Source organism: Protopterus annectens, chromosome 3.part1, assembly GCF_019279795.1.
Source record: "Protopterus annectens isolate FY-2018-M chromosome 3.part1, PAN1.0, whole genome shotgun sequence".
Taxonomy (NCBI): domain Eukaryota; kingdom Metazoa; phylum Chordata; order Ceratodontiformes; family Protopteridae; genus Protopterus; species Protopterus annectens.
Window position 1 is genome coordinate 1,841,554,057 of NC_056732.1, and position 15,939 is coordinate 1,841,569,995.

Consider the following 15,939-nt stretch of genomic DNA (forward strand, 5'->3'; position numbering starts at 1 on the left):
CTCATCAAAAACTGGGACTCATATAGAAACAAACATTTCTTTACTGCAGCAACCAAAATTACCCTTGCAAAAACATTTTTACTTCCCTCTTTTTTTTATTATGGCCCTATCTTAACTAACTTACAAATTCTACCCTACGCAAGTTGGAACAGTGCTTCAATAAAGTTGCAAAGTTTGCACAAACTCTAAATATCAACACACCACTGTAAACTACTCCTAGAATTAAACTGGCTTGAACTACCCATCCAGCTTGCCTTTATTCAGCTGTCCGCCTTGAACAGGGTTGCCTGGCCATGAACAACCTTATTTTCAAGCCTACTGTCTGCTCTGCACTTCTGCACTTGCCAGTCTAGTCCCACCTTACACATCAAATCGATCCCTATGACCAGAAGACAAAAATCTCTTAGCTATCTCAAAACCAACAAGAAAACCTGGACACTCTCTGTATTCATACTCTGTCTCTGTACATTGGAATTCACTACCTCTAGATACCAGGTTTATGCCTGGCCTAATCCATTTCAAAGCCTCTTTAAAAAATCATTTCTAAAATACACGGCTCTGCTCCTGCATAAAGCCTGCCTAATGCTCATGTCTTCCTCTTCTCTCACATTTCAATCCCTCACAGACTGCAAGATCCTAAAGCTCTTCTAACTCCTTCTCTGCTTCTATACCGTATCCTTAATCTACTGCTCAGGCTTTATTGCTTCTATTCTTCTTAACTCTCTATTGCTATATGTCTGCATCACTAACTTTCTGGATGTTACTTCTACATTATGTATGATGAGAGTGACTGTTATCGTCTGTAATGTTTTAACTGTATAGAATTGTTTAGATGTGTAGTAATATATTACAACATCTTGTAACAGTTTGTTCGTTCAACTTATTTTTTGTATAGTATTTCTAATGTAAGCTTTATTGTAGTGGATTATACTGTATTTGTATTGTACTGTATGTAGAGCTTTTGTCCCCGAGCCTCTACTGAAAACGTGTTCTGTAGACCCAGTCAGACCACACCGGTAAACAAATTTCAAATAAATAATAAATAAAGATAATACTAAAACATGGGGAAATTATGTGATATTGTTCATGTCAGGAGAAATTGCAAGGGGTAAAACACAAGAGTATAGCCTGTAGACAATTGACTTCAGAATTAGCCCGACTTTGCCCTTGGCTTTGAATAAAATGTTGCTCTGGTCTGCAGTTTTGTTGCTGTCCATTGCTATGAATGAATAGATAAACTATTGTTAGTATAATGCAAAGATTCTTGTTACGATCCTTTTTAATTGTACAGCTTCTACTGATTTTGATTTACAGGGTACAACATCCCAGTGGAACGTCTTTGGTTGCTTTTTAATAAAGATGATAAAATCCCATCCAACAGCAATGAAGGAGGAACGAGGGTGCCACAAAGCCATTTTCCTGACAGCTGTATCAGCAGTAAGTACAAGTTCAGATAATTAAGTGGTCAGCTTCCTGACAGTGACATCAGCAGTAAGTACAAGTTCAGATAATTAACTGGTCAGCTTCCTGACAGTGACATCAGCAGTAAGTACAAGGTCAGATAATTAACTGGTCAGCTTCCTGACAGTGACATCAGCAGTAAGTACAAGTTCAGATAATTAACTGGTCAGCTTCCTGACAGTGACATCAGCAGTAAGTACAAGGTCAGATAATTAACTGGTCAGCATCCTGACAGTGACATCAGCAGTAAGTACAAGGTCAGATAATTAACTGGTCAGCTTCTTGACAGTGACATCAGCAGTATGTACAAGGTCAGATAATTAACTGGTCAGCATCCTGACAGCAGTATCCGCAGTAAGAACAAGTTTGGATAATTATCTAGTCAGCTTCCTGAAAGTGTTATCACATGTAAGTACAGGTTTCAGTAAACAACTGTTTACTTTTGTCCACAAGTGGGAAGAACCGGAAGACATTTGACATGTTTGAGGTTGTCGGGTGTCACCAAGGGATAGGGCCATCAGTCCTGCAAATATGTGAACTTCCAGCTTGATGCAGCCCTGTGAGTCTAAATATATAAAATCATTATTTGAAATATGTACTGCGGCTGTTTGAAGTCATCATTGTGCTCGAAAGGACCTGGGTTCAAGTAGTAAGCATGGGTACTGGATGAACTCGCCTGTATAGGATGGGAATAAGTGGCCAATGCCAGCTTACCCATTATAGGGTGGAAGTGTATTCCCATTTCTAGTGCCACCTGTTGAAGGATGGATGGTGGAAGGCTCTGTAGCTGGAGACTTGTTCAAGTAATGATGTGGGTAACCAGGAGTGCTCCCAAGTTTATTGTGACTCAACAGTGTAGGCAAAAGTGCATATGTTGACTGCCAGATTATAAAAATGTATCATGGATGGAGAGTCCTGATCCCACCCTTTGACTCACTAAATCTTGAACCACCCTTTGCCATGGATGCTGTCCCCACCCTTTGCCATGGATGATGTCACTCTCTCTCCTGACCCCACCCTTTGCCATGGATGATGAGTCAGTCTCTCTGCTGACATCCACCCTTTGCTATGGATGCTGGCTCACTGTCTCATGACCCCTCCCTTTGCCACGGGTAATGAGTCTCTCTCTCTCCTGACCCCACCCTTTGCCATGGATGCTGAGTCACTGTCTCCTGATTCCTATCATTCACTGCTAGCTGAAAAATGCAGGGCTGAAAAAGGTAATTATTTCATGAGAGGAGGGTCCTAAGGGAGTCACATGGGGTGCTAGGTACCATACAGCATAGAGGGAAAAGATGGGTCAATTTGAGGGCTGGATAGTTACGGCAGAGCATGACCATTAAAGGGCTTTCCATAGTGGCTACATGGTGTTGAGTAATTATGCCCTGCCTCCAACCTGGATAACCTGGGTTTGATTAGTGACCTGAGTAGGTGATCATGTGCTGCCATTACCTGGTTGTCCATCTTGGGGAGAATAAGGTGGTGAGTTCTTCTGTGATACTGACTGTTGGAGTGAAGTCAAAGTATATTATTTATTCATTTATTTTATTATTTTACATTTGTTGACCGGGAGAGTCTGACTGGATACATGTCCATTTTCAGCAGAGGCCTGGGGAGAAACGCTCCACAGATTAAGAACAAACAAGTATGAGATTTCTACATAGCAAGCAAGTATTCATAGGAAAACACATGATTTAACAGGATTCTATAGTTTTAAAGTTACAAAGTACAATATTCATTGGTAGTCGCAAGTTTTAACAAAATTCCATAGTTTAAAGTTAGTGTAAAGTAGTACTTAGCATGTACTGTTTCCAGTAAAAACATTGATTGAGACAAATGTAAGTATGAGGGGGTTGGGAGAGGCTGTTAGGGTTAGTTTTGTGAGAAGTGGTTGGGTTTTAAGTTAGAATGTGTATTTTTGCAGACTGTTGGCGTGGGTGTTCGCAGTTGAGGCACTACACGGAAGAGTCACAATTCTTCTTCAAGGGATAGAAGTGAAAGGGAGCACAAGAGTGGGTCAGAGGGTGTGTGTGATATGGGTCAACCTGGTGGGTAGCAAGGGCATAGCCATGTGATGTTTAGGTGTTCATTTACTATTTTTTTTTAATGTAACCATTGAGTTGGCTGAGGTAACAGCAGAAGGTAATGAGTTCCATAGTTTACCGATGTAGTTAGGGAAGAGGGAGTCACCTGCTGTGTTATTGCTTTTGGTCACCTTGATTAGTCTTTTATCACTAGAGCGAAGGTGTCTGGTATTAGTTTGTAGTTTAAGTAGATTAGATAGTGCTTATCACTAGAGCCAAGTTGTCTGGTATTAGTTTGTAGTTTAAGTAGATTAGATAGCGCTTATCACTAGAGTGAAGCTGTCTGGTATTAGTTTGTAGTTTAGGTAGATTAGATAGTGCTTATCACTAGAGCAAAGTTGTCTGGTATTAGTTTGTAGTTTAAGTAGATTAGATAGTGCTGGGGTTTTCAGGAAGTAGTAGGAGTTTGTGGGTAAAAGAAAACTGATGGAATGAGAGGAGATTTGAAAAGTCAAGCCAGTTAAGTTGATTTAGAGAATGACAGTGGTGGGCATGGTAGGGGGGTACCAGAAGCAAATTTGGCAATTTGATTGTAGCAGATGTTAAGCTTGGCCATTTCAGTTTTGGGTAGGTTGGTGAAGATGGGAGCAGCGTAGAACAGTGTGGAGAGGAGGTGGGTTTGAGCTATGGTTATTCTAGCAAGTTGGGTTAGAAATGGTTTGTTTTTATGAAGATTGCCCTGTTTTTTGTGAATGTTTTTAATAGTTTGATTTGTATGTAGATCAAACTTGAGGTTGTTGTCAATGGTCACTGCTATCAGTTTAGTGTCAGTGTCTGGAGAGTTGATAGTCCCATCTCTGGACACAATATTGAATGTCTTGGACTCTGAGATGGATTTGTTTGGTTTAAATAGCAACAGTTTGGTCTTTTTGGGAATAAGTAATACGTTTTTGTTAAGAAACCAGGTTTCGGTAATTTGGAAGGCTTTTTGGGTAATGGAGAGGAGTTTGTGTGGGTCGTTGGAGGAACAGACTAATGTTGAATTGTCAGCTTATTGTATGACAGTTACAACTTGGCATATGCTGTGGAGATCATTAATAAAGATGGAGAGTAGAAGAGGTCCCAGAATGGCCCTTGTGGGACTTCTGTGGTAATAGGCAGCAGTGAGGATAGGTTGTTGCTTCATCGAACTGCTTGTCTACCATGTATATAGTTTTGGAACAAGGCTAGTGCGTGATGACTAAGGCCAAGATTAGTAAGGGAGTGGAACAGTTTGGGATGGTTGACCATATCAAAAGCTTTGATAGGTTCAAGAATATGGCAGATGTTAGTTTACCTAAGTGCCTGTTTTGGTTGATGAGGTTTGTAAAGGAAAGAAGGGCTGTGGTTGTACTGTGGGCAGGGCAGAATCCATGCTGGGTAGGAGAGAGAAGTTGGTTATTAAGTAGGTATGGCATAAGTTGGTAATGTATACATTTTTCAAGAATTTTTGCTAGTGGGGACAGGATGGCAATAGGGTGATAGTTGGTGAGGTCAGTGGATGTTCCACCTTTATGTAAAGGGATGATGTATAAGGTTTTCCAGATTGGTGGGATGGTGTTTTCCGATATAGATCTGTTAACACTCAGTGGCATATTGATAGGAGACATAAGCTTAGCTCTGCCATGATGCCAGTAGGCAGTAACCTTCCAGCTGGGAGGAGCAAGAAAATGCATGATGTAATGGAAAGGAAGGCATAGCAAGCCCTCACATAGTGAACCCATATATCAGATGTCGGGGGTATGTACTTAAGCTATTGCAGGAAAAACCCAGCTAGTTGCCTGTATTGCAGTCTACTGTTATTAGCAGTCATCCAAGTGGGGAATGGAAGGGCCAGTCATTTGCAGGGAGGCTTTTAGGTGGATGGTAGCAGACATAAAAGGTACCCACAAAACGACTTTCAGTCTATATGTCTATAATCCAAGAGACACTCCAAAGCTGTATTTGCTTTTTTATAGCTTTCATTTGAAATGCTTATGTTAGCAATCAGACAGATGACCATCAGAAATAACAAGTGCTGACTACTGGGGAGGGGTGATAAGCAGACCATTATGAGTTGAACTGAGACACAGAGCATGACAAATGTACTGAAGGATGGAGGGTAAGAAACCTGGCTGCACTGTAGAAGATGATATGCCTTTGAAGGCAGGGGAGAGCAGTGCTGAAGAACATGATGTAAAAGTGAAGGCAGCAGTGAGCAGGCGAGCATTGCTGTGGGTCACAGTTTCATAGAATCTACATGGCAACTGGGCCATGTGGCCATTTATGCCTTGACAATATCCATAATTAGTCCATTCCGCCTGTTTCTGGAACATTATGCCAGTCATACCGAGGGGGAGTAATTGACGAAAACCCACCCAGTTGTCTAATTCCTTCTCAAAGAAAATTAGTGTGTTACATTGCTTGAGCTAGAGAGATACAACATGCATTTCAGGGAAGAGGTACTTACTGCTTGACAAATCTGTCTCTTCACTGTGATTTATTTGCTGAAGCAGGTTCAGATCTCTGGTTCTAGAGTTCACAGGACTGTTTGATTTGTGGAGAAATAAGATATCTTGAACTGCCGGATCCTGAATGGCCCAGAAAGCATGCAGTGTTTTATTAAAAGATCTTTCTTCCTTAGAGTTTCAAAATACTCTTAGTGAGGAAAGCAAATCTTGTTTCTTGGGAAGCCTAAGAGAGAGGCTATTTGCTTGTGTATTGTGTGAGAAGCTGAAAACTTGTAGGTTAGCTAACAATGAAAACCATTTTCTTTAGAGAGCCACCAGATCAGACTGCTGTAACAGTATGTCTGAGTTTCCCACCTTACCTACCATGTGCCTTTTATTTTCTTAAGCCAAGTGGCTGTTTATCTCTCTGCTGCTTGTATGTATTTAACTTAAAAGTCCCCATCCACCTCCTGTTTCATTTGTTTCTGCAGGATATCACTGTGAGACCTCCCCTTGAACTATTTATTTAATTGTGGTTTGGCTTTGTAAAGTTATCCAGTTCACTTTTGCATCCAGAATACTCACAGATTAGGCGTTGGCATAATGCCTAAGGTCAGTGGTGGCTTGTGACTTCAAATCACAGGGGGGCTGCAGGAGACAGCTGAATGGGTGGGGTCAACTAGAAAGGGAAGAGCTATGCACAAAACCACAAAAACTAACTTTAATTAAATGTGGCAAACTATCATTATGAAAGTCCAATCAAGACAAAAATAAGTGTAGAAGAATAAAAATATTTCTATGCATTGGCTGCATGACAGCTTACTTAATATCTAGATGGAAACAAAAGGTTGTGAGGCATGAAAAAATAAATTACTTTTTAAATACATTACTGGAATGCCAGTCAAAATCAAGTATAAGAAAAACCAGAAGCACTCAACTCAAACCATTTCTCCTTGCACTGCAGTTCTAATTATAATATATTCAGCTTTATTAAAGTACCAAGTAACATGTTGAAATTAGATATCTCTGTGATGCCCCCACTTGTAAAAATGTTTCTTATCCAAAAAAGACCTGCTGCCTGACAACTTGTTTCATGGGGAAACATGATCATAGTAAAAATTGAAAAGCAAACAAGAAACAAGCTCAAGATACATTGCTTAAAGGATTACTGTACAGGTTATGGACCACACATGATTGGCATTCTGTTTAGTTTACTGGTAAAGTCTGTAGAGATGACTGGAAGTCTCCAACAAGTGTAATGAGCTTTTTAAAATAATGGAATCCTGTCCTTTAATACCCAAGGCTTATACATTATCTAGTCAAGTATTCTCTGCATGGCAACAACAGAAAGGCTTTCAATGTTGGCAGTTCTTTAACAGTATGCTTATTAAAGCTTACTTGCATCTTACAATGTCAGACAAGCTTACCTTATGGTCATTAAAGCATTGCTACTTAAACACAGAGCAACAGGCACTTTGAGTAATAAGCATAAATCAACAGTACAAAAATATGACAGAAACCAGACCATTCTGCAAAATCAAGGACAGATGAAAAGCCACTGTAGTACTTATGCAGTGTGTCCTCCCCATGCAACAAGTATGTCACAATTTGTCTCTGGCTGACTGCGATGGCCCTGACACATTTGTCATACCTCTCAACCTCAAGAGCAAGAAATCTGGACAAAGCCATACACAGAAGTGGGACAAAGGCCCAAAAATAAGGACAATTTTAAATATTGCTCTAATAAACTTAGAAAGATAATAGAATAGGTCTTGCATTAGCATGAATTTTCTGAAGGGTATAAAATCTAAAACTCAAATGTCTGTCATTTTCTAACTTCAGTCTTTAGTGATTTGTCACTAATTTGCCAAAAACACAATTTTATGAAAAATGGACCAAAAATGTGATGCAAAAATATAAAATAGACACACAATACAGCTGGGAACCTGTCAAAGAAGAGACACTTTAATATTAGTACTGCTACTGACAAAATAAAATAATCTACATGCATTTCAAGTAATCTATAACTTTGATTATTACAGTTATTTCTTAACTGTAAACCCTCCATGTTTTCTTCCAAAATTGCTATTTTTCGGTGGGATTATTAGGGGAAGAGCAACATTTTGAGCCAAAATCGGGGACAGTTGAGAGGTTGGCTATGCCTAATTCTATAAAGCAATTTATTTGCATGTACCTCTCAACCTGTTAATGCAGTAAATCTGAACAAGGCCAAATATATTGGGGGCACATATAAACAGTACTAAAAATTGCTCTTGTATAAATTGAGACAGTTGATAGAATAACAGTTCTTACTTTAGCATGCATTTTTCTGAAGGTTATGAAGTCTGAAACTCAGTGTATCATTATTTAGTGACTTATTTCCTAAATGATTTGCCAGAAAACTACAAATTTTATGAAGAACAAACCAAAAATAAGAAGCAAAAGTCTATTCATTCTTTGAAAATCTGGACAGTTGGGAGGTATAGTTCAGCTGGGCCTGTCTGAGTTTGCTGCCCTTCCCCCCTGACAAAATCATGGTTGAATGGAGCCTCTGCAGTCATTCCAATGAACCATTACTTGGCTATTTCCCATTTACCATAAACACTAATGTGCATACTGCTTTACTTCTATGATGAGTTGGACTTCATTTGAAAGTTTTATTTTGTATTTTACAGCATAAACACTAAGTCATCTGCTAAACAAAGCAATGCAGTCTCACAATGAAAACTTATCATTAAAACTTCTCTGCCCTTGAAACTCACATTCATTGAAACAGCATTGAAACCCACATTCAAAGAAAATACATTTTGCCAGTGACAGATAAAGATTAATTTTGGGCTGTTTTCAAATCATAGGCCCCTTGCATATGAAACATACATGTGCTCTTTGATACACCTTCCTCATTGTACTAAAATTATATTCCTTGTACAATATAGTACAGTTGTTAGAGGGTGTTTTAAATTTATTTTGAACATTTTTCCAGTAAGCAATGAAACAAACTGCCCAGTTGAGAACATTTATCATAAAAAAGTCTACTCAGACTTCCACAGTCCACCATTACTAGTAAATATACACAATTCTACAGTCCACCATTATTAGTAAATATACACAATTCTACAGTCCACCATTATCAGTAAATATGCACAATTCTACAGTCCACCTTTATCAGTAAATATGCACAATTCTACAGTCCATTATCAGTAAATATGCACAATCTCTGTATTTCATGGTTTCATCCTCAGGAATAAATTGCCTATATTACATTAAAAAATGATAAGCTAGTAATAATATTGCAAGAGGAAATGGATGGCAAACTGATAACAGACTCATAGTTAGTATCTTTACCAAAAAGAACATTCTCAGCATCCACCCATTGTGGGAGTAGAACCCACAGCCTTCTGCATCAAAAGCAAGTACACAACCTGTTGTGCTATTAACAAGGCAAAACACTAAACTTCTGTTCCCCTGCAGCTCTCAGCTCCTTGTAAAATCTACTCAATACTCAACTGCATCTCAACAAAAGCCAAAATGTATTTAGCTCAAAACCAGGGACACATTAAACATTTGCTTGTATAATCTTGGAAAGTTGCTAGAATAAAATGTTGTGTTACCACCATACATTTTACTGCCAAGGTCCCTGAGCAAAACAGTCAGAGTAACATACCACTAATCAGCTGCTTTGTGAAGTCTGAAACTTAAATGGCTATCATTTAGTGAATTCAGTTCTCACCATAGCTGTCAACTTCTTAGTACAAAACACCTGGACAAACCCAGTAATGAGGGAATACAGCCCTCAAACATATTCAGTGAATTCAGTTCTTGCCATAGCTGTCAACCTTAGCACAAAAACCTGGATGAAGCCAATAATGGGGGAATACAGTCCCAAAAATAGGGACAAATTTAAAATATTCATCTTATAAACTTAGAAAATTGCTAGAAAAAAAAGGTTGTGTTACTATGTATTCTGAAGAACATGAAATTCAAATGCCTGTCAATTTTACTGCTGACAGAACAAAAACAATTTTCAGCAGAGACACAGGGATTAATACTGCAGACACGTCTTTGTAAAATGACAGGGCACCAGCCAGAGCAAATCCACACAAACACAGGGAGGAGATGCAGACTCCACATAGGAGGCACCCCAGCCAAGAATCAAACCAGAAAACCTATAGCTGTGAGGCAACAATACTACCACTGCACCATCAAATATGCAAGGAATTAAACATTCAGAAACCTGAAGTCTGAAATTCAAATGCCTGACAATTTTATTTAACATTTGTTAATCAGGACAGTCTGGCTTGAAACAAAAAAAAACAATTCTCAGCAGAGGCCCAGGAAGAAATCATGCAGACATGTCCTTGTAACATGGGAGGACCCAAAAACAAACCCACCCCAACATAGGGAGAAGATACAGACCAGCCAAGAACCAAACCCAAGAACCTATAGCTGTGAGGCATCAATGCTACCACTGCACCATCAAATTTCAAGCATTGCAATATTTAAAACCACAGATATTATGAGGTATAGATCAGATCAAATATGAGGCAAAAATCTGCAGAATTCAGGTCTTTAACACCTGCATACAAGGTACAGGGTTCAAGCCTGAGGTATTCCCTACCACACCACCATGAGTCTAATCAGCAGTACATCCCACCTGAGGCATTTACACACACACACACACACACACACACACACACACTGTCCTGTAGTACACACACACACCTGGTTCTGTAGTAAATGCAAAAACACACACACACCTGGTCCTGTAGTAAATGCAAAAACACACACACACCTGGTCCTGTAGTAAATGCAAAAACACACACACACCTGGTCCTGTAGTAAATGCAAAAACACACACACATCTGGTCCTGTAGTAAATGCAAAAACACACTCCACTTACCTGGTCCTGTAGTAAATCACTGATACATCCAGTGACTGCAGCCACCATACATCCAGTACTCTAATCCAGTCCAGATCCTTACCCTGAGATCTTCCCTGCAGCAAACTCCAATCCGATCCTTCCTCTGACTGCCGATGTTGCAGTCCAACCCCAGCGAGTTCCCAGGCAGTCTATGCAGTTTAAAACTGCATAGACTTGTCTGTCCATGATTCTCAATCAGGACTATGCTCCATGCACTAGACTGTCTCAACAGCAGTCCTTTTTTGTTTTATTTTTATTTTATCAGTACTTTCAGGTTGAGGGGCTGCAGTCCCTGCCTAAGGTGGCTACCTAATAAACACAAGGTGTAGGGTTGGATTCTTACCATTGAAATGGGAAGTTTGGCCAAGTTTAAAATAGCCTGTAAAAATAAAGTTCCCTTGTACTCTCTGATGTTTTATGAAGTTCTGTGATAACTTTAAGCTTCTGAACGAAAAACAAAACTGCAATTTGCAGCCACTACTGATCATATACTACCTCAGTATATGTGCTACTGCTTTAAACCTTTTTTAACAATAAAGATTAACTAAACACTGTAGATCTGGTTTTAAAATATGTTTGAGAAAAATTAAGTAGTGTACACTGTTAGGGAATTTATATAGTACTGTCCAGCAATATGCAATGGCATTTTAATGTTTCATTGATTATTTCCGTAATGAATTGTTACCCAAAGTAAATGCATTTTAAAAGATTTTAAACAGTGGTTTTGTTGGCTATGCAGTACATCTGTAATGTAATGTCAAGTACTGATAATCAAATCTAGTGTGCTAGTACTTGTTTCTCCTGTTAGTCTGTCAATGTCAGTGAATGCTTTCATATAATGTCTACAGTCAGTAATTATTGCAAAAAAAAACCTCAAGTTCTCTGCTGGATTGAATTTTAGTCTAAGACCCTGCTAAATTCATTTCATCAGTTACTCTTCCAAACTCCCTCAGGGATTTTCTGCCTTCCTTCACTAAGTATTAAATACAACCCCCCCAAAACAACAAGCCTTTAAAACCATTTCCAACCTAATTTTAATCCACATACATTCAATACCATGCTGTCCTCTATCAACTGGAATATACTAAAAACCAACCCCTTAGATGATGCCATTATAAAATGTGACTTGATTTTCCTTGATATCCCAAACAAAAGCACCCCCAGAAGTAAGAAAAAATAAGTATTGCACTCAGATTAACCAAACATACAAGAAACCTTATGCAGATTACAGATAAAACCTGGAAAAACTGGCAGAAAATATTACTCCACAAAACCTACAGTACTACAAAAATTTTCACAATCAGTCAAAATAAATAATCTCTGACAAAAAAAATACTATAATAAGCTTGAAACATGTAGCAAAAGTGATCCTAAAAAATTCTGGTCAACTATTAAAGAAATATTGCAGCCAGTGGAAAAATATAATCCTAACTCATCTCCAAACACCATACTATTAGACACTGCCACACAGTTTAATACTCAAACAAACACGAGCTTCCTCTCCATTCGCCCTACAACCTGTCTCTACAACCCCTATAAAATATCTGTTAACTAAAAATCTGCTCTACCTCTTTAGATTACTTACCCTTTACACTTCTTAAAGTGACAGCAAGCAGTATAGGCTGTTATGTGGCCTTTCTTATAAATAGATCCGTTCAGGAATGTTGTATCCCCAGAGTCTAGAAAAAAGTCATATATTATCCTCCTACACAAAAGTGGAAATTCAGCAGAAATCACAGATATTAGACCAACAGCAATCCTATCCCATTTCCAAAGTGTAAAACAGAGGTAATCCAAAAGGCCTGAGTCAAGTCTGGTATCCCACCTGTGACCCAAAGGGTGACAGGACTAATAAGAAACAGAGTTTTAGTCCAGATGTGAGTCTGCAAACAACTTCTGAGTTATCTCTGTCAGAAACAACTCCTAACCCCAACATAGCTTTTTTACCATCCCTTAGTACTGGTAGAGCTCTACTAACAGTTACTAAAGCAGTCAGTAAAGTCAAGGATAGTGGCAAATTAGTTTCCACCCTATTCTGTGACCTGTCAAAGTTTTTTTTCATAGTCTACCATACTAAACCCTTGGCACAAATGTTCTCCTTAGGTTTAATTGCAGATTCCCTAAACTGGTTTGGGAGCTAACTCTATGACTGACATCAATCAATGACATGGCAGTCTACACTCTTACCATTACTCCCCACATCTTTAACATTCCTGGCTTGTCTCACCTTTAACAAATTATTCTGGAATCTTTTACCACTACCAAAAATATGGCTGCAGAACTCTTAATTCATGTTTAATCCCACAAAGACCAAATTATTACTTTTGTTCCCTAGAGCTCAGTCCCATGGGAAAAAAAAAACCTTCAAATGTAGTCACCCCAATAACAGTAATATCAAACTGATCCCTCACACTAAACTATTATGTATTTGATTTCCATATACAAAATGCCATTAAAAACACATCAAAAACTAGGTTTACTTTATAGATCCAGAAACTTCCTGGTCCCTACATTTATAATTAACCTAGCAAACACTTACTCCCTGACTTCCGTTCTCTATGGTGCACACATTCTCATAAATTTTCAGACTTGACTTAAACAAAAACTTAAATGGTGTTACAGTAAAGTTGCCAAATTTGATACCAGTACTCACTACTGCACCAATCACTGTAATGAATGCACTCAAATGGCTCAAACTGCCCCACTACTTAAAATATACATCATTACTCATAGCGTTCAGAATTACTCACTACTGTGCTACCTGCACTGCCCTAAATGTAACCCTACAAAAATATGCCGCCAAACCTGTGCTGCGATCCAGTGACCAAATGCACCTCACTGTTCATAAACCCTCCAAATCTGCAGTATGTGCTCTGTATACCTACTATGTCGATAAAACTTGGAATTGTATCCCTATCGCCATCAGAACAGACACCCTCCCTGCAGTTCTTCAAACTGTCTCTCTAAAAGACTACTTAATAAATGGCTGTGCTCATCCCCCACACCAAATGGACATGCATCACTTTTAAGCTCAGCATCTGTCTGCTGTTGTATCCCCCTTTTCTTACTGATCCTTTAAATAATTTGCACTCATAAACCATGAGCTCCTACTCTATCACAATTTAGTATTCAGACCTCTTCTCCTTTTCAGCCTAGTGTTTATTATAGAAACTGTTCTCCTACTTGTATAAGGTAAAAAGCAAACATATTATAGAAACTGCTCACTTACTAGTTAAATATACAAAAAATGACACCATTATTTTCATAAATGTGTTTATAATGCTTGTCATAACTAGTGCATATGAGTTCAATCATGTCTGCTTCATATTTATCTGTAAGTAATTTGTGTGTTTCTGTATAATCCACATTAGTGGATATGGTTTCAGTCTTGTCTGCCTTCAGACTTCTGTAAATATTTTTCTATCTACATGTAGTATTAGAACCTGCATGTTACTTTGTAATTTAATAGTCTATAAAAATATTGCTTGCCTCTGGATCTTTTCTCCCCGAGCCTCCTCTGAAAACGGGTCCCAGTCAGACCATTCCGGTAAACAGATGTAAAAAAAAAAGTAATTAATTTAATTTATTTCCGTATTTATATTAATTTACTGTAAAAGTCCAGCGAGGCCATGCTAAACCCCTTCTCAGTGAAGGCCCAAGGGGAAAAATCTTGAAAAGAGTAATACTTCAGAACATGTATACCTTTCCAAGTAGCAGACATATGAAATAACATATCAACTTGATTACATACGTAATGTTTACAAGTGTGGAAATACATAAGCAGTATATACACTTGTGAGAAGAAAAAGATACACAAAACACAAGTAAGATTTAGTGAAAATAGCAAAGTACGGCAATAAAAATGGAAACACTGGAAAACTGGTAATAAGTTAAGATCATATTTAGAGAGCTATTGGGCCAAACTTAGTGTCACTTACATAACATTATTTGGGAGCTATTAATAGGAGCTACAGGTTACGCAAGCTGTCATAAAAGTAATGTTTTAGATTGTGTCTAGAGTAAAAGTCATGGTATTGGTTGAATTTATGCATTATTCAGAAGGGGAAGCATTGACATAGCCAAGTGTTGATTAATACAGTTTAGTTTGGCATAGAAAGCATGACAGTATTTTAGCTGCCTGAGTGTTGGGAAAATACTGTGCCAGAGCTTGGCAATGTAGTAGTAATATAGATTTTCACCACAGGAATTTGGTGATTTTTAGCATACAAGCAAGTTGTTTATCTTTGGACCACAAACATCTGCAAGTTAGGCACCATTGGAGGGGTGCACTTAAGGATGGTCATTTACACAATTTGTAGAGAATTCTGTGGGCAGTTTCTACCTGGTTGAACTTAAGATAGTTTGGGAATTCCATCCAATGTAGATTTCAGATTGCTATGCAATGGTGGGATCTGTTGGTGAGATAGTTTGGGAATTCCATCCAATGTAGATTTCCGATTGCTGTGCAATGGTGGGATCTGTTGGTGAGATAGTTTCGGAATTCCATCCAATGTAGATTTCAGATTGCCATGCAGTGGTGGGATTTGATGGTGAGACTTGCTGCAGGTTTAGCAGCAGAGGAAGCATGCAGAAGACTTGGTAGTGAGTAGGAAGATGCTGCAGATAGATTGTTCAGCAAGAGAGGGAATCATAAATTTTGATATTTTATGCTATACTGGACGTCAATGTAAAATGTGAAATGTAAGACATTCATCTGTAGTATTAACTCATAGGTAAGAACTAGGCCAGCCCCAAGTTAATTTACCTTTTTGTGCTAGAAATAACCTGTCCCTTTTGGTTATACCCATGCCATGGGCAATAATTATATACTACTCCTAATGAGAGTAACTGAGATCATGCCATATATAATTTGAGGGAACACATGCATGGCATGAAGCATTTAGGAGTTACATATGTCCATTAATAGTACAGGGGGCAGTTCTAGGGTACAATTTCTGTTCCTCATTCATAGATCTGAGTTGCACCTGAAAATGGACAGTGATAAGAATAGTTGGGGGATGGTTGTGGTTACTGGTAGACAGTTGGAGAAGACAGATTGCCATTG

The 15,939-nt window shown here is 38.5% G+C and overlaps 1 protein-coding gene across 1 annotated transcript in view; it reads left to right on the top strand.

Moving 5' to 3' along the window:
* Positions 1-1,310: 1,310 nt before the first annotated feature.
* The window catches only part of LOC122798740 (zinc finger protein OZF-like), a 76,292-nt gene continuing 61,663 nt past the window's right edge, over positions 1,311-15,939 (top strand). Inside the window, exon 1 of the mRNA XM_044067841.1 lies at positions 1,311-1,437. The gene's annotated coding sequence lies outside the window, so the exon portion shown is untranslated. The remainder of the gene's footprint in view (positions 1,438-15,939) is intronic.